This window comes from Pelobates fuscus, chromosome 2, assembly GCF_036172605.1.
Source record: "Pelobates fuscus isolate aPelFus1 chromosome 2, aPelFus1.pri, whole genome shotgun sequence".
Taxonomy (NCBI): Eukaryota; Metazoa; Chordata; class Amphibia; order Anura; family Pelobatidae; genus Pelobates; species Pelobates fuscus.
In genome coordinates, this window is record NC_086318.1 from 73,991,054 (window position 1) to 74,017,146 (window position 26,093).

A 26,093-nucleotide genomic window follows, 5' to 3' on the forward strand; every position below is an offset into this window, starting at 1 on the left:
ACCAAATCTACAGATATGATGCTTCAACTGTAACCAGCATCAGTGGTGTCTTGGGTTTTAAGTATGTTAAATTAAAAGTTCATGTTAGTTTGACTTCTTCGTGCTAGATGACATGCAACCCACAAACTTGCTTTTTGCCTTGAGGTTTTGTCATAGGAAAGAACGAGGCATTTCATTAATACAAACTTTAATCTACAGTACCTTTATCATCACTCAAGGGTAATACCTCACTCAATAACCAGTAGCCAGCCAAATCAATCATAGCTGGGTCTCCCGCTCCTATGCAGTGCTTTAGCAGAGCAATGACACATTCGTCCCACACTGTAAGCAAAATGATTTGCCTATGATAACTGTAAAAAGCAACACTAAATACTAGCCGTATAGTGTATCTGCTTGGTGTTTACTATTCTACATTCAATTTTGCTGATGTTATCAAATTTCTTTGAGCTCCAGTCACACAGTTATCCAATGAAGGGGTAGACCAAACAGATTTGCATTTGGGCTATTTGTTTTTTACAAGATATATAATGTCTTTAACATTTAGCTATTACCCATTTAACAGGTTTAAAATGTAAACTATATTGGTGCAATTTTTACAGCTCGGATTTCGATAATCTACAGACATTTTTTTTTATTTTCAACTGCTTTCATCACCTACTGCCCCTATTTCTCAGTGATGAGTCTCCAGCAACATTTTAATGTGTTTTTTTTTGGTGGAGTTTACCCTATTTGAAGTTTCAAGCCTCTTCGGCCTACTACAGTCAAGGATATTTCTCTCCTAAATGTGACTCCATGCTCTTCCAACAGGATAATCCTCCTTTCAGTGAATGCTATCACAAGCACACAATGAGGAAGATGCTTCTGGATATGTCCCATTTCTGATCAGTAGTTATTCTGGTCTCCATGTTCACTTTCAAGATTGTACAGTATGTACAGTATGTTTCAGTTGGCTCCCTCCCTACCCCTCCATGTGATGGACTGTGATACCAATATGCTGAATTTCTCTTCCAACAGTGCTCATGGAGGATGGGGGAGCACATCTGGGACAACATCTGGTATTTACCTGTAGCCCTGGAGGTTGTATTGATGCCTTATCTCTGAGTTGCCGGTTTAGTTTGGTGATGGAGTGCAGGTGCCTCCACCTCTGGGCCTAGGAGAGAGGTCTGGAGAGTGTCAACTTTGCCGAGAGCTCTGCTGGATCAGTATAATGGGGTCTCTGAAAGACCGGTATTTGGAGGCTGTGTGATGTCCAACTCTGATGATTGGCCGCAATGGGAGAGACATTTGGAGGCTCTGGTTAATTACCGCCGGGACTTGGATGGTGCAGTAGTGGTGCAGGCGGGTGCTCGTCTGTGAGGGGGCAGAGCTGGTTGGACAGTTCTCAGAGTGTCCACTGTGCCATTAAGGACCCCACAGAGAAGATGCACTGGCCTTTCCAGTTCTGTGGTTCTGCACTATCTGCTTCGGTGATGAAAAATAGAGGTGTCACATCTCTGTGGGCTGGCTCAGCAAGTTCTCTAATGTGACCCATTTGACCCACTTCCCTGTTAAGTCTTTAGTCATATAACTGAATATTCCCTATGGGCTTTAACATTTTGCCTGTGCCTCCTTTGCACATGTCTAATGGATATCGATGGTGTTTAGTAGATGGAATAAGCAAAGGTTTCAAGATATATGACATAAGGCACACATGTTTTTGTCAGTATCCAAGAAACTATTTGTGATCGACATTTCTCTCCTCCCATAATTCCCAAGTGTACCTTCTCCAGCGGAGATATATTTAATATAGCGTGAAAGCTTTAGAATGCATCTTAGACCTAGGTTGTTATTATGACAATTACTGTGAAATTAGTATATATTTATGTATCCAAGCACGCACGTTCGCATGTGAGGAGGCATGGAAAAAAATGGAAAGCAGTAGATTGCATTTCCATTTGGCTCGTCGTAGTTAATCCTGAATGAATGTTTTATATAAAAGTATGGATATCCACATAATAAAATGAGATGGACACAATAATGTTTCATTCTATGTGCAGATGATAACTGGGCATTCTGTAGAAATACACATTCATGGTGACAGACAGCAGCTTAAAGAACAATAGACACCTGACATGTTAAAAGAGAACCATCACTGTTCTAGAAAATAGACCATGACATAAATCATTGGAAATCCTCTATAAGTTGTGTTATTGTTTTTTTCGTTCGTTTGTTTGTTTTGTTTTTCGGGTGGTGATCCATCTTCAATCTATAGTAAAGATTCAGTAGCAGACACCCCACACCAGTTCAGTCAAGGCACACATTACATTGGAGGAAGAGGAGCAGAAATATGGTTTCTGGGTTTCCTTTTTTCTTTATGACCGCTTCGCTCTATCCTGACAGGTGTCAAGGGCAGATGTTATAGCAATGATTGATAGGGAGCTAAGATGGAGGAACAGTGCAAAGTCCAATATTTAATTTTATTTCTCAGAACTTACAGAGAAATACATGTTAAATATCGGATAGAGGTGAGAAGCAAACACAGTATTAAACATTTTAGAAAGTAATATTAGATACAATTCAACTATATAATATATATTTAGGCTATTTTCCATGTTGAGTAAAATATCCACATATCTGTTTTCAGATAAATTTCAAATTGAGAGAATTATATATATACATATAAAATCTCTACATGAAAATGAGCTTAAAACAGATCAGTGGATATTATACATATCTCTATATAATATCTCAACATGGAAAATAGCCTAAAATAGATATGTGGACAATAAATCTCTTATAAAGTCTCTATAATCTTCAATAAATTGAACAGATTGGTGGGAAGGAAACAGGGTAGGGATAGACAGGAAATAGAGGGAATAGATAAAGGAAAGCTAGCCAGGAAATACAGAATAGAGGTAGGTAGATGGGAAGAGCTGGAAACGAAGCTAAAGTTACGGAGATTAAACATCATAAATGTGGACAGTAACAGTACTTCACACATTGACTCATTCTGTTAGAATACAGATATTCATTGGAATTTTATTAAAGACACGGAGGCTCATATTATGCATAACTCTTTCTTTATTTCCTCAGCAGCAAAGATAGAGGAATATAAATATTGTCAAAAAATGAAAGAAAAACTGTATAGGCATAACGGGTAGCCAATCACATGGTAGAGGAAGTGGCTATATAAGTCCTGTGTCTCCCACAATCCCCCTCTTTCTTTGCTGCTTCCTCAGACAGATAAGTGCTTTTGCTTCTCTCTGACTAAGTTTTTAATAATCGTTTACTTGTATTGATTTTTCGTTGTGTACTGTTTATAACTTGTACGGTTTTTTACCTGTTACCGCTAGCGTTCCCCCTGGGACCCCTTAGTGCTCTTCTCCCTCCCGGGGAGTCCTGTAGCCTGCCCTTCCCTCCTCGTGCTTCCGCACGGCTCCCGGCTCTGTGCCTTGCCGCGACCGCTCTATTTTCGGCCGCGGCTGCGCACGCATTCTTCCCCGCTCGCGGGCGGGCTCGGCGGGTCGGTGCACGAGCCCCTTCCCCCGCTGAGTGCCCGGTCGCGTGCGCCTTCCCTCACGTGCGGCGGCCATCTTGGGCGGACCTCGATCCTTCCCCTGTGCTGCCGTGCGGTCACCTTTGCTTTGCCGGGTCCCCTGGGAACGCTAGACGGTCTGTGTGTATCGTTTTCTGTGGGTTACTCAACCCTTTGCTATCCTTTATTCACCTTAGTGTCATTTAGCGGTTTATTTTCTTTAGCTGCCCACTACAGATTTACATCATGCAGGATAGGGAAGATGGGCCTACAGGTCCCCCTGGGGATTTTCACTCAGACAGTGCTGAGGGTGCTATGGCCTCCCAAGAGTTTCAGGCCATGCTGGAAGCCACTATGGCCTCCTCCATTCAGAAGGCTATTGCCTCGGCCATGGGGGCTGTTACTACCTCCTTTTCGCAATCCATGCACTCCCTGGTTTTGCCTGCTCTGGCCTCCCCCGCCCCTACGGGTGTGGGGTCCCCCTCCCCTGCTCAGACTGTGCCTGGAGCCCGTAAGGCAAAGGCCAAGTCCAAACATGTCGGCTCCCACTCCTCGATGCAGGTTCTACCTGCCATGACTGACACGCTTGAGGCGGTCACAGATGGCGCGCACCCCACGCGCAAAAGAGCCCCTGGCCGGGCTAAAAAGTCTAGATTATGGAAACGGGCTAGAGCCCTTGATGATGGGTCGGATACCGACCGGAGTGTGGAGGAGGAATCCGACTATATGGAGTATGACTCCTTTGATGATGATGAGGTATCTGGAGAGGATTTGCCCCTTACGGGCGTTAACCCATCAGAATCCTCCGCCAAGGCCCGGGGTCCAGTATTAGGCCCCTCTGGGGATGACAAAACGATCCTTGATCCTCAGGGTAATCCCCTGTTCGACCCAGACGACCTGCGTCACCCCCGGTCCGCTGAATGGGTTCCCCCGGATCATATTGCCCAGTATGTGGCCAAACGTATCCGCACACCCCTTTCCAAAGAGGGCCGCAATAAGCTACGGGCCGAATGCCCACGCCCTTCTCTCCCGGGCGCTGCGGGCAAAACCCCAGATATTGACCCACAGATTGCCCAGTTCCTGGGTAAGTCGGGCTGGAAGCCCAAAAAGGGTCTTGACAATTCCCTGAAGGGATGCCAGGACAAGATCCTGGATACACTGGGACCCCTCTCGAAGCTCTATGAGCTTCTGGATGCTGCTAAAGCTGGGGAGTCAGTTTTGGACGTGGACGTGGCCATAGGTTGGGTCCAACGGGCCATATGCTTGCTGGGGAACGCCAATACGGCGATGTCTGCGGAAAGGCGCAAGGCGATACTATTAAAACTAGACCCTAAGCTGGCCACTATGACTGTGGCGGAACCTGACCCGACAGAAGAGGGTTTACTGTTTGGTACCTCCTTCGTGAAAGACATGGGCTCGTATGTCAAGACCTTCACGACAATTGACAAGGCGCAGGCGAGCATGAAACGCGTGTTCGCGCCTAAGGTTTTCGGAGGGGCCGGGCGTAGCAGGAACCGTCCACCCGGCCGGGGTTTCCGAGGCGCATTCCGCGCCACCAGAGGTTCCTTTTTTCCCTCCCGGGGATTTCAAGACCAAAGGACCCCTCCCTTCTTCCCAGCCAGAGGTCGAGCTTGGGGCTCCAGATACCCCCGCAGTGGTACCACCAGCAGACGTCCTTACGGTGAGTACCCTTTCTTTCCCTCCCGTTCAGGTAGCAGGGAGGCTGGCCTTATTTTACCGAGAGTGGGCGAAGCTCACCTCGGATGCTTGGGTTCTGCAGTGTGTAAAGGGGTATCGCCTAGATTTTGTTTCAGTGCCTGTCCAGTTTTATTCCCCCAGAGAACTGTCCCTTCCACGGGAACAAGACGAGATGATCTCCGCGGAGGTCGGAGAGATGCTCTCCAAGGGCGCTATAGAGGAACTGCCGTTCGCCGCCAAGGGCTTTACGAGCAATCTGTTCCTGGTGCCCAAGAAAGGAGGCGGAGTTCGCCCTGTAATAAATCTTCGTCCCCTCAACGCCTTCCTGCGTTACCAACACTTCCAGATGGAAGGTATACACTGCCTCAGGGACCTTCTGCGCCAGTCGGACTGGCTAGCCAAACTAGACCTGAAGGACGCTTACTTCACGGTCCCCATTGCTCTAGAATTCAGAGATTATCTCCATTTCACATGGCACGGGCGGCGTTGGCGTTTCACCTGCCTGCCTTTCGGTCTCTCTTCGGCCCCCTGGTGCTTCACCAAGCTTCTGAAGCCTGTGGTGGCGTTCCTCCGCACCCGAGGGGTTCGCCTCATTGTTTACCTGGACGACATTCTGATTTTGTCCCAATCGAAAGAGGATCTCCTTCTACACCTGGAATGGACTACCGCCCTGCTACAGAAGTTGGGTTTTCTGATCAACTGGGACAAATCGGTCCTGGATCCCGCCCAGTCCATAGAGTTCCTGGGGTTCAGAGTGGACTCCGTCCAACAGTTCCTGTTTCTACCGAGTTCCAAGGTGAAGGCCATTCAGAAGGAGATTCGAAGAGCTCTGCGTGTCGCAGACTTGTCCATCAGACAGCTGGCGAGAATAATTGGCCTTCTCGCGGCCTCTATTCAGGCGATCTTCCCGGGCCCACTACACTACCGGGCCCTCCAGCGACTCAAAGGGTCACACCTTCGGTCAGGTCACTCCTACGAGTCTCGGATACGCTTGGAGGCAGAGTCCAGAGACGAGCTGGTGTGGTGGTTAGCACACATGGAGGCGTGGAATGGGAGAGCCATCTTCGGCTCCATCCCGGACGTGGTGATCGAATCAGATGCCAGCTTGCACGGCTGGGGTGCTCGTTGTGGCGACGTTTCCACAGGAGGCAGATGGTCCGACGTGGAGAAATCGTTGCACATCAACTGCCTGGAACTCCTGGCTGGGGCTTTCGCGATCCGCAGCCTTACCCCAGGACGGGCGAATTGCTGCGTTCTCCTCAAGATGGACAACGTATCAGCGGTCCGCTACATAAACCACCTGGGGGGTACGAAGTCCAAGATGTTGGCAATTCTGGCGAAAGATTTCTGGCAATTCTGCCTCTTCAACAACGTTTCGGTAACAGCGGAACACATTCCGGGACTAGACAATTCGGGAGCGGATTGGAATTCCAGACACCTAAGAGACTCTGGAGATTGGCGTCTACACACTTCGGTGTTCCAGAGCCTGGACATGTTGTGGGGAAAGTTCCAGATGGATCTGTTCGCATCTCGACTGAACACTCAACTGCCGAAGTTCTTCAGCTGGAGGCCGGATCCGGCAGCGGTGGCGACCGATGCCTTCCTTCAAGAATGGCCGCGGGGTCTGCTATACGCATTCCCTCCATTCAACATGATAGCGCGCACGATCTCGAAACTGGTTCGACACGACTGTCGTGTAGCGCTAATCACCCCGCTTTGGAGATCTCGACCATGGTTTCCCTGCTTGATGGAGTTGTCGATCGATTATCCTCGGTTGATTCCAATCTTCCAGGACCTCCTTCTAGACCCGGATGGGAACCCACACGGGCTAGTATTACAACACCAGCTACCCCTGATAGCGTGGTTCCTTTCAGGGGACCTTGGATTGTCCCAGACGTTCCGCAGACAACTCTCCTACTCCTCGATAATGCCTGGGCCCCAGGCACACGAACTGCCTATCGAACTTCATGGAGATCGTGGTCTGGTTGGTGCATGGAACGGGCAGTGGATCCCGTATCTGCCCCTTTGCCTTTGATCCTGGAATTCCTCACGTCCCTGTTTGACTCAGGCAAGGCGTACCGCACGATTAACCTCTCCCGCTCGGCTATCTCGGCCGGACACAGGGGTTTGGATGGTTCCCCTGTCGGCAGGCATCCTTTTGTATGTCGTCTTCTCAAGGGTATCCGCCTTGCTCGTCCTCCTCGGCCTCGCTTCTCTGCCTTTTGGGACGTTAACATGATGTTGCAGTTCCTCTCCTCATGGTACCCTAATCAGGAGCTGACTTTGAAACGACTGTCATCCAAGTTGGTGATGTTACTCTGTTTGATCTCTTGCAAGAGGGTCTCTGACGTCAGGGCCATGGATTGGGACGCCATTGCATTCACCCCAGAAGGTGTTACTTTTGATATATCCAGGAGGACTAAATCTGCATCCAAATCTTTTTCGTATCCCAGGTTTCCTGGCTGTCCGGCGCTCTGTCCGGTGGATTGCCTCAGAGTTTATCTGTCGAGTTCCCTTCGCTCTGCCGATCTACACGATTTGTTCATATCTTTCAAGTCGCCTCATCGACCGGTTTCTACACCTACCCTGGCACGTTGGATACGTGAACTATTATCCTCTGCGGGTATAGACACCTCTGTGTTTACGCCCCATTCTGTACGAGGAGCGATGGCTTCTAAAGCCTCCTCAGTCGGGTGTCGTCTGGAGGATATCATGCGGGCGGCAGATTGGTCCAGAGAATCGACTTTTAGAGACTTCTATTTCAGACCTATTGAACACATCGCATCTCGAGTAGTTGCACAGCTTTGAACTTGCATAATATGAGCCTCCGTGTCTTTAATAAAATTCCCAGATTTTACTAGTAACATGACGTAAAGTCATGATTTTATTAAAGACACGGAGGCGAGTATTATTCCCTCCCGCCCTCCCGGTGTGGAATAGGGATACGAGATGCTTGAGACTCTACGGATTTTTACTGTTCAATTAGGTATGTATTGATTATATATGTTTATTTATATGATTGGATGGTTTGGTACGTCTTATTATGTTTCCTAATTATTTATCTTTGTATTTCAGAATCCAGTTTATTGTTTGTGACTCCTTATGATGCTGTTTGGTAAGTCTACAGTTTTGAGTCTGGAAATTACCATATTTCTCTGTCTTTTTTAGCTTGATGTTGTCGCATTGTTCCTGTTTCCTGTGCTGATCAAGTAGGACATCGTTCTTCTTACCTGGTCTTCGGTTTTCGCAAGAAAGATGGGGATTGTGGGAGACACAGGACTTATATAGCCACTTCCTCTACCATGTGATTGGCTACCCGTTATGCCTATACAGTTTTTCTTTCATTTTTTGACAATATTTATATTCCTCTATCTTTGCTGCTGAGGAAATAAAGAAAGAGTTATGCATAATACTCGCCTCCGTGTCTTTAATAAAATCATGACTTTACGTCATGTTACTAGTAAAATCTGGGAATTACGTAAGGTTTGTTATTTGTGCTTATTGCCTACTGATTCTTAAGCTCAATTGTAGTCTTCACAAAAATATTGTAAGATCTCCCCTGCCAGCACATGCAGGGACAGGGCTATCCAAGCGCCAGCCTTGCTGTGTGCCATCACGGGCCGCTACGGAGAAGAAAAAAAAAAGTTCACTTGTCCACAGGCACTTCAATGCAGATAGGAGAGGGAAGGATGGCCTGGATCTATAACCTGCAGCTCTGCTGAGTTCTAAATGTTCCTCTCATGAACTCTGAGCATTACTGTTTTTTTTTTATATATATACATATAGATTTTTTAATATATTAATTGCTCACATCGCCCCCCCACACACACACACACAATGAACCCCTCACACACTAGATGCCCAATAGATACTACATCCCTTATAAACACACTGCACCACACACTTATACACACAAAAGATGTAGGTAGGGTTACCAGATCTACCATGTTTTCAGGGAACATGTAATTTTGTCATATTTATGCACAATATGTTTTCCTGGCCCTTTTGTCCTCTGGTTTAACTTTTATAGAGACACCAGAGACACAAGTCACAAGCATGTCATTAAATTTGCTTGCCCAGTGCAGAACAAATACAGGGTCTTTTTCTCATGCAAGAGCACTTTAGCAGGACTCTGCACATTGGCTGCCCTGGAAGAGCATTGAACCAGCATGCTCACATTGAGAGGGAGGGTGTACCTGTCATTGGTGCTGACAAAACCCCCCTCTCTGGTTTTGATCCTTTCTCACTGGGCCTCTGTGAGTAAAATATGCCCACGCCTATTTTTTTTCCCAGTCTGGACCTGTGCATATGTATCTCTATATTGTACCTGGCTTTGTGTATCGGATGTATCTCTGTAGTCCACTCAGTTACATCCAATACACTCAGCTTTGAGTTTTGTAAGGATTTCCTAATATTATGCCTAACTGAGTATTGTATGGGTACATCTGTATTGTACGCAGCTCTGTGTATTATATGGGGGCTACCATTAGGGGTTTAGTACATGACGAGAAGCTGACAGATACCAGATGTCAGAAAATAGCTATAGAGTTAAGGAGTGGAGTCAAATTGAATAATTTTATAGTGTTAAGAAAACAAATCTGTATTCCTAACACTATAATGCCCTCTGGCCCCCCTCCCTCGCAGCCCCCATCTAGCACAGAAAGGATTAAAACATTTTAGTCACTTACCCAAGGGATATCGGTGCTGGGTTGGCTGGGTTGCCGCCTCCTCAGACATCATCCAATGGGGGAACATAATGCACATGCATGGCGAGCATGGCAAGAGCATTAGTCCCTCTCCATAGGAAAGCATTGCCTTAATGGGTATTTCACTGACACTGGGTGACCTCATGCAGAGCGTGAGGACATCTAGCGTTGTTTAACCCCTTAAGGACACATGATGGAAATATACAGTCATGATTACCTTTTATTTCAGAAGTTGTGTCCTTAAGGGGTTAAGGGACTCAGAGTCTGTTAGAATCCTGGACACGACTCTACAGGCTGTCTGATAGACTCAAGGATGTCTTAGTCCTGCAAAGTAATCATTACAGTTTCTCAAAAACTGCAATGTTTTACATTGCAGGATAAAGTGGGACAATGAGGTGAAGTGGTCTTATTGCCTATAGTGTCCCCTTTAAAACTTTACCAGCTGTCATTGGTGGAATTGTGGAATTGTCCATTGATATTTTCACACACATAGGGTAAAAGCTGTGCATGTTTGACTTGCCAATTTTCAGATATGTTTACAGGGCATGTTAAATAATAAAAAAAAAGAGGTTTTATTTCACCAGCGTATTGGTGTGCATAAATTATAGCTTTTCACCTCAATAAAAATTCTAATCAGCACGGGTCGGAAAATTATCTAAAAAAACTTTGTGCCATTTTTACCATTTAAAACTGGAGTAGTTCCACTGCAAAGTGGTAAATAAAAATGAATCCCGACGCACAATTAATTGGTTATTCTGGTGGCTGTTCCACATTTAAAAAACTGTTCAACAGACTTGCTCCAATTTTTCCCAATATAAATATCACCCAAAAGACAAACAGAGGGGGAATCAGCAGAACCAAACCAGGGTTTAAAATAGTGATTGCATCAGATTTTACATTTTGCCCCAGAATTGCTCTAATTGTGCACTGTTAAATACATTTCCGAGTCCAAACTCATTACATACAAACTAAATCTATTAAGAAACCAGTTGCTCTGTTAAAAGCTATTCTGACCTTCAACATGCGAAAGGCTTAAACATAAAGCCCGGTTCCCTGGAGTTATTTTTAGCAACTTTTAATAACTATTCCCCTTAAAAAAAAAAAAAAAAAAAAAAAAGACATGCAAAGTCCTTATATATCTAATTTGCCAAGCAATAAAAGATTAATCTCCTCCTAAATTAGTTTCCTTTTTATTATGAATTAAGTGGAGCTCTCTTCAAAAGCTCATCATTTCTGGAGCTAAGGATTTATCTCCGCAAGATTATCTTTCCAGGAGTGAGAGAAAGATTTATGCCGCGTTCCATATTTCCAAGGCAATTACTTTTCAAAAACACTTCCACGTAGATAATAATATGTATACATAACTTGTGGAATTTAATCACTGCACTGGTTACTGTCTGCATGAAGCTAGGACTGAATTTCACAGCCAAAGGTAATTCAAGTATCAAGACAAAAAACACACAGTGCTGGCTTTGGGGTTGGGAAAGAAGGTGACAGTTTTATTGAGGCAGACGGGTTTTTTAACACATTGGGTTATTGTGAGGCTGTTAGAGCTGGCATAGAATGGCAAACAACAAATTTAGCAATATTTCATAACAAGATGGTTAATTAATATGTTTAATGGGTTATTAGCAAACAGTACACGCACAGATTGCAACACACCACTAAAAATATACATAATGATTTTAATGTGAATCCTACAAATTGACAAACATCCACACGCCGACTCTCAGTCGGCCCACTCTGATCCATAAATACTGCTCCTCTAGTCCACTCAATCAGCCCACTCTGATCCATAAAGATTGCTCCTCTAGACCACTCAGTCAGCCCACTCGGATCCATAAACACTGCTCGTCTAGTCCACTCAATCGGCCCACTCTGATCCATAAAGATTGCTCCTCTAGTCCACTCAGTCGGCCCACTCTGATCCATAAAGATTGCTACTCTAGTCCACTCAGTAGGCCCACTCTATTCCATAAACACTGCTCCTCTAGTCCACTCAGTCGGCCAACTCTGATCCATAAAGACTGCTCCTCTAGTCCACTCTGATCCATAAACACTGCTCCTCTAGTTCACTCAGTCGGCCCACTCTGATCCTTAAAGACTGCTCCTCTGGTCCACTCAGTCGGCCCACTCTGATCCATAAAGATTGCCTTATCTAGTCTACTCACACAGGCTGCCCACTTCAAACTACTCACATAGGTTGTGGTAGGTTGCCCATTCCACGTTAACCAGCTCTAATTGCCACTACTACCTCAAACCCATGTATTTACAACATAGTTTGCCCATTGCATTGGTTTATTCACACAGAAAGCAATCCATATTCATTAATTCTGTCCACATACCTGGGTAAATATAGAAATGTCAGCGCCATGTACGTCAATAAATGTGTGATTAATTGACCATCAAACATATTCGATCTATTATGTCGGTCAGATCTTAAGATAGATGGGTCCACTCTGCAAATATTTTCTGCAATGTATTACACAAACTATCCATTATCTGTGGACGTATGTAGGCATACACCAACAAAACATTGTCCATGTCGGCTATTTTATTCTTCAAATATGCTTCTAAAGCAGCTGTTTCATTATACCAGCTGACCCCATGTGCCATGAACCCTCTCAACTGCCCCCTGCCCCCTAATGTCCTAAAAAAAATAAACTATGCCAGGACATACCTGAAAAATGGTGTTTATTACATATTGCCTTCCTGGTATAACAAAAATATGTATATTATTATTACTATCCTTTTTGTTCCAGGCTTGTAAAGGTAGTTGGGCTGTACAGAATCAATCCTCTGATTGGTATTAAAGCGATGGCCCAAAAATAATTACTGGATTAGTAACTTTGCTCAGCCTTTTGGCCCAGATTTAATAGTCTTTGCGTAAGCTTTTCAAATGATTTCATATTTTGAAAAGGATTTACATTTAGTAATATTTTAGTATATTGATTTAAGGTTTTTTTATGTGACTTTTTTTTATATTATGGAAAACACATTTTAAAAGTTTATGCAAAATTGTTAAAAGCTGTGTCTATTTGTTACGCAAGAATAGTGTTTAATCAAAAAGACCGTTCCATTTTCAGTCTGAGGCGGGTTTCCAATCCTAGCACCGCAGTTAAGAATGACCTCTGAGATAGGTAGCCATAATTAGGGAAGATAAGTAATTTGTTAATTCCATATTTTAGAAGCTGAATTAGAAACGATCGTTGCCTGACGGTGATAGACTACATTCGGTTACTAGAATAGATTGTATGGAAAACATACAACATTTGTATGCAAACCAGGTCTAGAAAAACAGAGGGTGTCTGGACTCTGTTAGTGAAATTTTATGAAACATTAAAAAGAGATGATCATTGTTGCTGAGGCAGATCAGCATTCAGCCCCATAAAGAGAATTTGCTCATGTTATTTGTTGCTTAGAATAGTGAAGATAACATTGGTTATTTCACTGCTAAAGCATAACACTAAATGTTGCATCTACTGATTACAGGTTCTGTGCCTGCTTCAGCATACACACATATAGCTGTAATAGTTTTACTTAATACTGATAAGCTTTCTTTCTATTTAAACTTTTGTATAATTTTGTATAATTTTTCTATAATGTATATAGGTGTACCTCAGTTATTTGATACCCCCACAGAATTATATTTGTTTGTGCTGCTCCAATCCCCTCACTCCACATGTGTATCTTAACCCCCCGCCCTTACCACTGGTGTGACTCTTAACCCCTTATTATCTTATGTTTATCTTAACCTTTTGTGTGTGTACGTTAACCCTCCTTACCCCTTGAGTTTCAGTTAACTCTCTTATTATCCCTTGCATGTCTACTAAGCCCCTTCTTAGCCCTTCCATCTCTTAGCCCCCCACTTGCGTGTCTCTTAAACTGGCCTTAAAGCATGTGTGTCTATTAAACGCACCTCACCTATCAATACAGTAGGCCGGCCTTGCAAGATCACTAAACACAATGAAGTTACTTCCAGTTTTGCTTCTTGATATACAGGAAGAGTATGATTTAGAAATAGCTATTCTAGAGCATAACACTCCAATCAACAATGACATTTTAGTATTTCCACTGTGATTATTTCACTTAAAAACTCAAACCATCCTTCCCCTTGAATCATTTGTGACAACTATTGAAACAACCCAGACTTAATGGCATAATGACACGGGACACACCACAAAATCATAGAATATGCAAATGACCTTCTTTTCTTCGTCACCAAACCAGAAATAGCTCTACCCAACTTCTCTCCGCAATCGCAGGGTCCAGCAATCGCACGGGAGCTCACTTTTTTTAAACGCACGTTTTTTTTCACCTGGGCTCCCTGCCACGTGGAGACTTTTTCCTGTATTCTTTATTGCAGTCTCAGACCCCTATTGAAACCCCAAGATTTATGGGAAAATGGGAGTGTGCAGTTGGGCATACATTTAATGACAGGGAATGGGAAGAGATTTGCTATCTAACCCAATTATTGTTCTACTTTCAGTAAGACCCAGGAGATGGCTTATAAATTACTCACGCATTGGTACCGTATCCCTAAATTTCTCCAGGTTATTGACCTGGGACACTCAGGACTCTGCTGGAGATGCAGGGATGAGATGGGCATGCTCTATCACAGATGGTGGGAGTGCCGGCTTATTCTACCCTTCAGGAGAGATATCCACAAATTGTTGGAGAAATTCTCCAATGCCCCATCTCCCTTTAAACAGGCTCCAATGCTCTTACACCACACAAACACCCCACGGTCTAGATATATAAAAACAAAATTAAAATAAATCACTGGCCATACGTATTTTAAATGTGGCCAAACAGGTCATCCCAAATTCTGGAAACATCCTGCGACCCTTCCATTGAGTACATGGTTCTCAAAGATGGAAGACCTTAGAAGCATTAGAGGAGCTTCACATGAGCGCTGCAGATGTCACGCACACTTACACTATGATGTGGTCCCACTGAATATTCTCTGCTGACACCATTTATAACCCAGCTGAACTACTTCCCTGATTGAGAGATACCAGATTGAATGACCCAGATGAACAGACTTCTCTTCATTAGGGACTACCCCCCTTCCTCCCATTCTCTCCCCCTATTTTTCATCTAAACACCCTTTTTTGTTTGTTTCTCTTCCCAAGCTCTATCCAGCACAGGAGAGAGGCTCACCCAGAGGGGCAGTTAGATTCCCCGCACCTATACCGAATATTTCCAGCTCCATGGTCCTGCTGAGGTCCCTTGCCACATGATTAGCATTGTGCTGGGATTTACATCATTTTGGAGCTACATTTGTAAAGGGACACTATAGTCACCAGAACCACTAGGGCTTAATGTAATGGTTCTGTGACATATAGCCTTCCTCTGCAGGGTCAGCAGTGTAAACACTGCAATTTCTCCACAAAGGCCTAAGCCCACCTCTAATGGCTGTCACTAGAAGTACTGCCTGGACGAGGACATGTTATTCTGTAATTGATTTAGTCAATTTTGGGAATTGAACATAATGCAGGTGGGAGCAGTGTTTGGATTATAGGTAATGTTGATGCATGGATGCAGTTGAGTGCTGCTATGATATGGAGAGATGAAAAATAACTGCTATATGTGCTATGGTTGCAGAACAGAGTAGAGAGAGATAAAGTGCCTTAGGAATGGAAAATGGATCCCGGTGCAGTTGTGTGATAGGTACTGAGAGTGATGCATAGAATTGTGAGCAAGATTATAGGGTGCATCACGGTTTAAATTGCATAAATCAAGGAAAATTACTCGGTTGAAAGTCTGTCTTCTACATTTTTATGTTTTACTCTTTGATCCAGGCAAAATGTATAAAACCGAGAGGTAAACTATCCTTTAGTTCAGTGAATTTCAGAATATACAAATGGCATCATAACCATTAGAACCAGGAACTACCTTCACCAAAACACTAAATAATGAACTGTTTTCTTTACTGATTTATCAGTAAAAGGGTTAAAGGATACATTTGTATTCAGCAGTTAAACCAAGCTAGAGTACTAATCTGAGAATCTGTTCCAAACTGATCTGTATCATTTGTAACTTTTGCTGAACACAAAAACCATTCTGACTGTCTATTATTTAAACTCCAGATGCCTGCTGAGTTCACTATCTCTTTACAAGCTTTCCATCGGCAGTGTTTAAAAATTAAAAATGTATTTGCGCTTGCCCAGAATTATAGTCATAAACTATCCAGTCTGTATGTAGCGGGAAAGAGATCTTTGGCATATCAGGGGATTTTTATTTTCAAAATGTCTAAGTTTAAAAAAAAACAAAAAAAAAACACAGACATAACGGAAGATGCTAACTAAAATTACTCAATCCAGTTTGTACTTTAAAAGTTTCACCTCGGTCTAATATAGTGGGGACTACCAGATCCAGTAGGACAATTCCAATGTGCATATACAGCACATTTCATAACGGTGTGTACCTGTGAATTCTACAACATTTTTATTTATATAAGTTGCTCTTGTTAACATCACTGAGCTAGGTTCTGCTCATTGCAATGCATCAATAGAACACAGTCAGCTATTGTGCACAAGTTGGCAAACTGTTCTTACATGGTTTGACCATTTACTCTAGATGAGCACCAGGATATTACTGGCACCATAACCACTACCACAGGCTGTAATTGTTAGGATGCATGTAATTCTTTTAAAAGGCTGTGTGTACATTGTGTGGTGATGAGGGTACTGTGTGTGGTTTAGGTGTAGGGTGGATTTTAGTGTTGTAGCTGTGTGTGATGCCTCTGTATGGCTGACTGCATGCTTGTTTGCAATGACAGCATGTGTATTGTGTGTGAGGGGGTGACAGTGTGTTGGTAAGGGTGTCTGTAAGTATTGCAGCTGTGAGTAACGTGTGTTGCTGTGTGTGGGTACAGTAAGGGTACAAGTGGTATTTGACTGTTTGTGGGTAGCTGTGATGGATGTATACGGTCAGGCACATATTTTGAAATGCATTAGGGTGCGTATTAGGGTGTGTCTGGGGATACCTGATACATGCCATACACATCCCTATGTTTGGGAACCTTGTTCAGGTTTTCTAATTTATTATCTGGTTTCCCACTTCTGAGGACACTAGAGAAAAACCTCCATAAGGTTGAGGATTAGAGAAATGAAAGCTCACACAAACCTATGATACACAAATCCTTTGCAAACATCAGCCACTGTTCACCTACATTCAATCCACATATCAACAATTTCTCACTTGCATCTCACCCACAACAGTCACTGTTCTCCCACAACCCATTCACACACCAGCCACTAGTCTTGAACTACCCACCCACACACAAACATCTGCTCCCTTAACCTGTCGTGGGTCCTACACAACCAATTCACAAACTATTCACTGCTCTTCCATCCAAATACGAGTTTGCTCCACCACAATTCATTCTTACATCCTATCTATCCTAACAATTCAGAAAGAATCACAGAAATGTCTCTAGTTATGTATGCTTTAATCTAGGACTAGTCTTAAAAAGAACTAAAGTGTCTCCTCTACTAACCTTTCTCGTTGTTCACTACCTCCAATCACAATCACTTCCATTAACCATAACACCTTTCTGGTAGACATCCAACATCCCCTCTAATTAATACCCCTACCCTCTATCAGAGAGGTCCCCTTCCCCCTCCATGAGACATCACCCCTTATTTCTCCACAAGGCTTCTCCCCTTTCCAAACATTCTCTTGATAAAGACTGAGCACTAAACATTAATGTTGTAAATGACAGTTTCGGACAGGATTTATGATGTTTTGGAATGCACTGTTTTGCATAAAATGTTTGACTTCATGAAAATGAACATTTGTATTTACATGTCAATAGCTTACTGGAATATCTGCCAATTCTATAGGATACATGTTTGCTGGTGTGTTCTAATTCTAGAGATGACAAAACAAACCTACTCATTTCATTAAAGTAGAAAAGTTAGGACACTTATTCTCCACACAAATAGTTCTATACTAGCAGAGGGTAAAGGGTGGAATATGTAAAACTGATCCTAACCAAGTCATGTATACTTCGTAAGGTTCATTCAGCATACTACAGGATGGATAAAAGCTATAGAGGAGAATAGTGTATCATGGGAAAATAGTACCATCGAATGTTTATGGAAGGAGACCACATAATAAAAGACCAGATCAAAGGTCGTCAGTTGACAGGAAGCAGACACTACTACGCATGTGCCAAAGGGGCATGGCCGACTGTGTTTATTTGTGAAATATGCACAATACAGTAAGGACCATGTCACATGACTCTTCATTTCTTTCTCCTGTCCAAATTAGATTGCCTGCACCTGTTATATGCTCATCATCTGACACACTCTCATTGTACCCACATACTCTTCCCAACCCTTCCAGGCTGCACATGAACAGGGTCAAATTTGTCAGTAGGCAGCTGCCTACAGCCAATCCTAGCCCCCCTTTGATGCAGATATGCATTTTATTTCCTTTTAGACAGATTTTGCACAATATGTATTTTGCTATGTAGTAACAACGCATTGTGTGTGGCTTGTTCACTAAAACTAAGCAAATGGTAAAATTAAGTTTAAAATAGCAGATTTGGAAAAATTCTCCAATGCAGTTTTAGACACAGCTTGACTATTTTGGATTCAATTTTCCCCTATTAAATTTAGGCCTCAATTTAATATTTGTGGCTAAGCTTTTTAAATGATTCATATATTTTTTTTTATATATATATATATATATTTTAAAAAGTTTTTTCAAACATATTAAATCATTAGAAAAGCTTATCCAACAATATGAAATCAAGGCCATAGAGCATTAAAAATCAGAGTTTATGGGGCGGGGCCGGGCCGCCGAGCTGGACGGGCCTGGTGCACCTTGGCTCCGCGACAAATCTCCCATAACCAGCTTATACTTACCCCCATTTACCTGAAACTACCTGAAGCAGATGTCGGTAGAAAAGGGGAACACAAGCAACAGACTACTGAGTCGTTGTCGGCTCCCGTCCGTCTGGCGGCACCGACGGGTGGGCCAATGGGTCTGCACCTGCTGTGAGGCTCCGGCGGGAGAAACGGACGATCTCCCATGCCTGGTCCGGCGGTACCTCACCCATGCCTATCCAAGGCCCCGTTCTCCCCCCCTGTGGGCCGGTGGGGGTTATCCCGGCCCCCACCAGGGACGCAATGCACACTCACGGAAACCAGCCTTGGCCCGCATGGACAAGCCAAGATGGCCGCCGCGCCTATTGCAAGATGGAGTGTAGCGGCCGCACACCCTGAGCAGCGGTTGTGTGCACCTCTGAGGGTCGCACACTGGCGATGATGGCAGACAGTGCAACCTCTCCGTTCCCCCCGACTGGCACTGGTGGATATATGAGGACTTGACCGGGTCTCTGACACAGCCCAAACTTGGGGGAATAACAGACATGAAGCACAAGCTCTACTATCTGCCCGGGGTTGACGCCAGCAGACCCACTTTTCAATTGAACTCAGATATTTCTCACAGGTGCAAGGTACGCATTATAAAACAGCATTGGGTTAAAACATGTGTCAAATATGTGCTCTCCAGATGGACCAACACCGGAGTAAAATCAAAACGCCGACGCTGAACAGACCCACATAGGTGGACGCTATTTCAGAACTATCGCTGTATGACTCAGTCCAGCTCACCCTGAAGATTCTCGTGGATAACGAAATCCCCAGCATGGCACAATGCTTGTGTCCCTTGGTGGTAACTAGCCTGAAACGCAACTACAGTAACTACACATATATGCCTTGTAACATGACAGCTTGCTTTACCACATTTGAACAGGCATAAATGTATATTACATAAGCCTGTTGCCCCAACGTGCCTTACCACTTTAGACATGCTACATCAGCTTATACCACATTTAACTATATATGCTTACTCTCATTCACCCCTCTAGTGAACACCACAGCTAGCGCACTATTTAAGCATCTCCAAACACCAGCTACACCCTACCTGTATTAAGCTTGATAAATATAGAAAAATTGTGCAACTGCTTCTTGCTGTGTTAATAATCTAGCATGTAACCAACCAGGATCTTATGATCCATAGCTGATGTTTTCAAACTAAAGATTAACGACAAAAATTAAAAATGAGGCATCGATATCCTGGAAATGTAAATTAATCTTGCTGAATGATGTATCAAGCCTATACTGTAAATCGCTCGTACATTTCCCCTGCTTTCTCTTATGTACCCCATTTTATATGCCTTTAATAAAAGAAAGAATTAAAAAACAAAATCAGAGTTTATAGAAAGAAAATCCTGTTGTATAAATCTGAAATGTGAAAAGGGAATAGCAGAGAATAATGCATGAAATAAAAGTTGAGAGAAAGGAGTGAGCTAAAGAGAGACGGACACAGCTGGGGTCAGAGAGAATAGGTTTTGAGGCTGAGCGAGGTCGAATGGCATGAGAGTATGTACATATTGTCTATTTATATTATAAGCTCATGTTCATTCTTAAACAGACCTTTATCTAAAAGTGATGCAAATTATAGATTAAATGTGCAGAGCTCGACGAAGACGTTTTGTTTTGTCATGTTTACCGATATTTCCTTCTGTTTTGTTACCCAACCTGTGAGCACTTTCTATATTTTATAAAGCACTCTTGATAAAAGTTCTAATAAACAAACAAAAACAAAAAAAAACAACAAAATAATAAATTGTAGTGGAGACTAAACCTGGCACTGTGCTTGTTTGAGGGCTGCAAAAAAATAACAGACAGATGGGTTTTGAAAACTGATTCAAAATATGCATATGGATTGGAATATGGCAAGTGGAGTGCAAGCAGTGTAGTTTCAGAATATAGGACTTTGTTTCTTACCCAAAAATGTGGGGTAAAAAAATGCCAGTGTACTATTTCCTGTCAGTAAGACCTGTTGTGGAGGTCAAGAGGAAACTGCCAGCCCAGTGCAGCCATCTGGGGCAGAAGGGGAGCCTGGGACTGCACCTCTCCCATAATCAGACAGGGTATTCCTCTCACAAGCCCTGGCCATTCAGAGTGTTGCAGTGGGTTACCACAGTAACACTCAAATTCTTCCAAATGCTTGAGCTCACGAGAAGAGTATACTCAATCTACACCTGGCAGAAGTGCATACTAGAGTCCCTTAACATCATGTCCTCAAAGCAAGTAGAAGGAGAGGGGTAATTAAACTAGACATGACATCCCCTAAATACACACATTTAACCCCTACAAAACACTGCATCCCCTATAAACACACATATAAAATCCCCTACACAACACTGCATCTCCTATAAGCACAAGCTTACCATTACCATGATTATGGTACTGGTGGATTTATTTTTACTTCAAAATTTCCTAAACGGATACTCTAGTGCCACGAATACAAAGCTGTATTCCTGGCACTATTGCTTCCACTGCCTCCCCCCTCCCCATAATGGTAAATAGAGTGTTAAAAACCCTTTATTTACTTACCTGCTCCCAACACCGATGTACCTCCAGCTCCTCTGCCATCCCTCAATGGGATGTGCAGCAAGTGCCACGTGCGCACTAAGCCCGCCCCATAGGAAACCATTGAATCAATGCTTTCCTATGGGGAAATAGCTCACGCTGGATGTCCTCATGCAGAGCGTGTGGTTGCCCAGCGTCACATAGTGGACCAAAAGTACGATAAGAGTCAGGTAGACAGCCAAGAGAGTCAGACTTAGTTTCTCTGGAACTGCAATGTTTTACATTACAGCACTAAGTGCAATAGGGATACTGCACCCAGACCACTTCAATGACCTGAAGTGGTCCAGGTGCCTATAGTTCCCGTTAAAGTATATGTTTGCTTCTTATATTCCGAAAAAATATAGATGGTTTGACTATGATTTCCTAGAAAATGATCACTTTTCATTTTGATGGATAACATCTGCATTATTCAGAATTCATATGCTGTAGGATTGCTCTATATCTAAATATGTTTATAAGTGATATGTGTCCAGAAAAATACTGTGAATCTAGAAAGCTTAGGTGTACGTTTTGGTGAGTCTGATTGTCACAGTATCTGTCTTCACACACCAGCAGCAATTGTGTTGGTAGATGGGTAAGAAGATGGCTAAAGATATCTCCTGACTTTTAAGGTCTCAGATTCTCATAATAGAAAGGGCATAGGTATCATATTTTAATGGGTTGTCCTTCATAACTAATATTTTAATACAGCAAAGTCCAATTCCATGGTGAAGTCTAGTTCACAAAAATGTTTACTTTACCAGCAATCACTTACATGAACATACAGTATAAGCAGTGGTGTACATACCAGGGTCGCAGCTGCGACCGGGCCTGGCCCACCAGGGGGCCCGGCCAACCTGCGACCCAGGTATGTATGTCACTGGGCCAGCCCCCTCTCCTGGGGGCCCAGGAGCCAGCCACCTCAGGGCCCCCCGAGGCTGGCCCTGCTGTCACCCGGCTGGCGGGTGCGCGAGTGAGCACTCTCCCTGGCTGAGTGCTTCCTCTTCAGCTCCCTCGCGCACCGCACTGAAACCGGAACATGACGTCATCTTCCGGCTCTGGTATCAGTACGCGGTGTGCGAAGGAGCTGAAGAGGAAGCACTCAGCCAGGGAGAGTGCTCCCTCGTGCGCCCGCAGGACCAGCCAGCCGGGTGACACCACTGGACCCCAGGGAATCCCCTCAGCTCTCCCACAGGTAAGGAGGCTGGGGGGATTAAATTTAAAACAAAAAACATGTGTGTGTGTGTGTATGTTAGTGTGTGTGAGTGTATGTTAGTGTGTGTGTGAGTGTGTGTGTGTTAGTGTTAGAGTGTATGTGTGTGTGTTAGTGTTAGAGTGTGTAAGTGTGTGTGTAAGAGTGTGTGTATTAGTGTGTGTGTCTGTTACTGAGTATGTTTGTGTGCGTCTGTTAGTGAGTGTGTGTCTGTCAGTGAGTGTGTATGTATGTCTGTCACTGAGTGTGTGTCTGTCAGTAAATGTGTGCGTCTGTTCATGAGAGTGTGTGTGTGTCTTAAGCACTTCCCTTTCTCCAGCGCCGGACTCCCTTGGTGCTGGGGATCTCTCCAACCCGATCCGCCTCTCAGCTCCGAATGCGCATGCGTGGCAAGAGCCACGCGCGCATTCAAACCGCCCATAGGAAAACATTACTCACTGTTTTTCTATGGATGTTCAGCGTCTTCTCACTGTGATTTTCACAGTGAGAATTGCAGAAAATCATCTAGCGGCTGTCAATGAGACAGCCACTAGAGGCTGGATTAACCCTCAGTGAAACATAGCAGTTTCTCTGAAACTGCTATGTTTTCAGCTGCAGGGTTAAAACTAGAGAGACCTGGCACCCAGACCACTTCATTGAGCTGGTGTGATCTGGGTGTCTGTAGTGGTCCTTTAAGTGTATGTGTTTATGCATGCACTGGCGTACATACCATGGTCGCACGGGTCGCAGCCCAGCGACCACGTGCCCGCCGCCATGTGTTGGGGCCCCAGCTCGCGCAGACAAGTGCGCATGTTGGGTGGGGTGGGGGGGCCCACGGTCAGTTTTCGCACCGAAGCCCCGTGGGTTGTGTGTACGCCACTGAGTATAAGAAAATAAGGGTTTGTTCATTCAAAATGATCTTGTTCTTTTTTTGTTTAACAAAAGTTTGATCAAAATGGTTATCTTGCGCTAACCTTTTGCTTGCCCTACTCTCTCCAACCCAGCTGTTTGTTTTACGAGAGTCGGAATCTCAAGTACGAGCTGTCAGAATATCTCCGAGCAAATCCAGTACACGCCAACAAAAAAATAAAACAGAATACTAAGCTGGGATTTTACTGTTGCCATAGAAATGCTGTGATGAAAGTGACAATTGAAAAGCATCTTGTACTTGATAGCGACAATGAAAGAGACAGAATTATCGGCATAAAAAGAAGGCCCGAATAATAAAGAGGAGACAGAAAATTACAGTCGGGGAAAGCAAACTGGGCCTGATTAGCACAACATTGCCAGCTAGCTATTGTCAGCGCTCAACAGAGATTTAATGCATTCATTTCCTTAATAAACCTCTCTCTCTCTCTATATATATATATATCGCATCATACATACACACACGTACATATACATCATACCTCCCAACATGGGGAATGGACAAATAGAGAAACTTTAATTTTCGGGGTGCATGTGAGGGTGTGGCCAGTGGCAGGGATGGTTTGAACAATTGTAGGTGACTTACTAATAACAATGTCTACAACTAAAAAGTAATTTAGAACAAATGTATCCTATCTAAACAGACTAATTTATAAACACATGTATTGTAGTTTAAAGACATATTACTGTGAGTTTTATTGCTATGGAGCTCTGTTATACACGACCAATATGGAGCTCCTAGAGAGGGACATAGGGATAAAAACAAGGGACAATGGGATTTAGGCTTTAAAACCAAATTAGGGACTGTCCCTCTTTAATTGGGACACTTGGCAGCTATGATGCATATAAACGCACAGTGTCAATAGGAAAGGCAGAGAGGGATTCAATGCCTACTGCATTGTTAAGAATTTTATGCAGTCAAGAAGGGGAATACAGGAATTTATCGACTTTTGGCAAATATGTACATTATACAGGAAGGCATTGTATATTTAATACAGTTCAGAAAAGGAAAGCAGGTAGATATTGATTTCTGCTTATCATATATATAGTAAAACTAGAGCAGGCAGGACAGCACTTACTGCTTCCCTTTATATATAGTTAAGAGACGGATGGCGAATACTGGATGCTGCCCATTGTATACAGTAAACAGATGGAATCCAGGAAAACACTGATTGCTGTCTGCTATATATACTATAGGAGCAAAGACAGGGACCGTATTCCTCCCAACTTTGGGAGGAAGTACCAAGGAGGGTGTGAGTGACATGCCAGTGATGATGTGTGATTTACTGGGGAGGCAGGTTGAGATGGAGAGGGTGCCCCCTAATGGTAGCCCATGAACAGAGTGGTTCAGGACAATACAGGCACAGGGTAGACAAAATAAACAAAACAAGAAGCTAAACTTATATTTGTAAAGACCCCTGACACAGCATTATCAGCAGCATAGTGTAACGTTCTTGTGGGATATCTCCATAACGGCTTCAAACAATACTGCTCTACACAATGTAGCTCTAAAATCCTCCTATTACTCAATATAACCGCTCTATATAACTCCTCCTGTTACTACATGTAACCTCTCCCTTTAACTCCTCCTATTACTCCATACCCTCTCCTTATAACCCCTCCCATTACTCCATGTAACCTCTCCCTATAACTCCTCCTATTACTCCATATAACCTCTCACTATAACTCCTCCTATTACTTCATATAACCTCTCCCTATAACTCTTCCTATTACTCCATATAACATCTCCCTATAACTCCTCCTATTACTCCATATAACCTCTCTCTATAACTCCTCCTATTACTCCATATAACCTCTCCCTATAACTCCTCCTATTACTCCATATAACCTCTCTATATAACTCCTCCTGTTACTCCATATAACCTCTCTCTATAACTCCTCCTGTTACTCCATATAACCTCTCTATATAACTCCTCCTATTACTCCATATAACCTCTCTATATAACTCCTCCTGTTACTCCATATAACCTCTCTATATAACTCCTCCTGTTACTCCATATAACCTCTCTCTATAACTCCTCCTGTTACTCCATATAACCTCTCCATTTAACACCTTCTCCTAAATACCCTCACCCAAAAACATCTCCTATTGTTCAACTGAACAAGCATTCAACATGCCAGGTATGTTTAATTTACCCATAAATAAATTAATAAAAACATAACATAAAGAAATTACTGAAATTATATATGCTAAACAGCTGCCTACACATTAGAACAAACAGCTTTACATTAGAACAAATGTTTTAACTGAGGGTTGGGAGGCAAGGGAGTGAGGGGGGCACTATAGGGAGCTAGATGAAAGGAACGGTCACTGATTCTAAGGTGTTAGTTGCAGAGAGAGCTCTGGCCATATAGTGTAAATTACTTAAACGTATATGGTGCTGAGTAGGCATGACCCATAGGGGTGCAAGCATGAGTACAGCACATGAATGGAATACTTAAGCATACAAGCGGATGTCCAAGTATGAGAGCACAGGAAGATGTTGTGCCAGAAAACAGAAGTTGTCTATATTTGTCTACCATCTAAGCGATCGTCAACCAAGTAAACTTTTCTGTTGTTTTTTGGGGGGGGGAGGGGGGGTGGGGCGAGAGGGAAACAT

The 26,093-nt window shown here is 43.5% G+C and overlaps 1 protein-coding gene across 1 annotated transcript in view; it reads right to left on the reverse strand.

Annotated features, from left to right (window-relative positions):
• The window catches only part of EPHB1 (EPH receptor B1), a 249,680-nt gene that overhangs the window by 4,752 nt on the left and 218,835 nt on the right, over positions 1 to 26,093 (reverse strand). The gene's annotated exons all lie outside the window — the stretch shown is intronic.